Source organism: Triticum dicoccoides, chromosome 5B (assembly GCF_002162155.2).
Source record: "Triticum dicoccoides isolate Atlit2015 ecotype Zavitan chromosome 5B, WEW_v2.0, whole genome shotgun sequence".
NCBI classification, from domain to species: Eukaryota; Viridiplantae; Streptophyta; class Magnoliopsida; order Poales; family Poaceae; genus Triticum; species Triticum dicoccoides.
In genome coordinates this window covers 576,493,873-576,495,886 of record NC_041389.1, presented here as the reverse complement: position 1 = coordinate 576,495,886, position 2,014 = coordinate 576,493,873, and positions in this window count along the sequence as shown.

The window sequence follows — 2,014 nt, the reverse complement described above, 5'->3', positions numbered from 1 at the left end:
TGTGAACTTGCCTTGCGGACGATCGTTGAACCCTAAAGATTCGTAGTAGCAAGCCTCGCACTCCGGATGATCTAACGAAGCATGTAATAACATACATAAGAATACAAGCAAAGATCCAAAAAGAAAACAAATGAAAGACTTTGAAAAAACTCCAAAACATCCAAATTGAAAATTGGGATGTTACATAAACTAAGAAGCATCATGAGAGGCTTTGATGTGCTCTATCTCCTATGTAATAAGCTTTGATGTGCTCTCTCTCCCCCTTTGACATCAATTTCCAAGAAGGGACTTCTGGAGCATGAGTCAAGAAGGTTTGGTCCTTGAGTCACATTACAAAGCAACATGTAATATGATGCTAGTAGAGGACAAGTTACAAAGAGTGGAGCTCGGACAAATATGCAGGATGCAAGTGACACAGTTTTTATCTCGGTAGTGAAATCAGTAGCACCGAGTTGTTACATTCGGTGGCACCGAGATGGTTCAGTTAGGCCGAAGAAAACAATCCGGTGAGGCCGAATTCAATCTAAAGAATAAACACTTATCACCACTTAGGCAAATAAGTTCTCACAAGGATTTGCAAGGAATTAACTGAAGGATTTGCAATGAATTGGATACAGCAAATGCAGAACAAAACAGAGAAAAGAAAAGAAAAGAAATTCTATATGAATTTTTTTTGTAAGGGGGAAAAAGCAAACAAGAATCTAATGCAAGAGCACAAAGAAACAACAGAGAACTTCATCTAGAGATGGTCGACGAGAAAGTTACCTATATTAGAGTAGATTTAGGAGTCAAGTGAGGTCACTTGATCATAGGTCATACTCAACCTTTAAGCTTAAAATGGGGTTGCCATTTTTTGGTTAAGCATTTTGATGTATTCTCATCTTGTTAGGCTACTTTGACTCATGTTTTGGGGTAAATCTTCCCTAAGATGGAATGACATACCTTGGTGGTGGTGGTGATCTTGATCATGTAGTTGAACTTGTGTAGGGTACTCAAGTTGATGTAGTCCATCAAGAGTTGCGAGCACCACTTGTAGTTGAAGTTCATCTTCCTACATTGGTTAGTCTTGCAAGGATGAGCACTTTTATATCCAAAATGACAATCATGAAGTTTGATATATAAGAGAAATTGTCAAAGGATATATTGAAGGATTTGTGCTTCCTTGTCATCAACCACCATATTGTAGAGACTCGGAGATGTAGAGATTGCTTAGAGTGTGCTTGAGTTGCAATCTCATGGAGTTGGGATCATCCAAGTACCTACAAGGGTTAGATAGCATGCAAGGGTACACGTGTATCCATGACATATTATCATCATCATAAGAGAACTATCGATGATTAGTCATAAAAGGCTCATGCCTTGCATGTATCCACATGGAGTTTATACTCCAAATTTGATGCATCAATGATGTTCAATTCTCCTCTCAGCCTGCAAAACACTTTCTCATCAAGTGGTTTGGTAAAATATACCACCAATTTCTTATCGGTACGAACATGCTTAAGATTGATATCCCCTTTGGCAACATGATCTCAAATGAAATGATGAAGAACTTCAATATGCTTAGTTCGAGAATGTTGCACGGGATTGTAAGCAATCTTAATGGCACTCTCATTGTCACAAAGCAATGGAACATGTTTCACATATATACCATAATCTTTAAGAGTTTGGGTCATCTAAAGTAATTGATAGTACTAGGAAAAAGCTTATACATAGGATCTTACCAGCAGCGCGTTTTAAAATAAGGCGCTTCTGCAATGTAGCAGTAACATGCTCCTGCAGTACTCACTGCTGAAATAAATGTAGTAGTAGCGTGCCTCCTCTAAGCCGCGCTACTGCTATAATTCCCACAACCCCGCCGTGAAGCTAGTTCTAGCAGCAGCGCGTTAATACGGAGCACGCTACTGCTAGGTAGTTTAGCAGTAGCGCCTTTACCTATAGCGCACTACTCCTAAAACTAGCTATCTCCCACCCCCACGCTCTCCACTATCAGATCCACTCACACTCACACTCACTC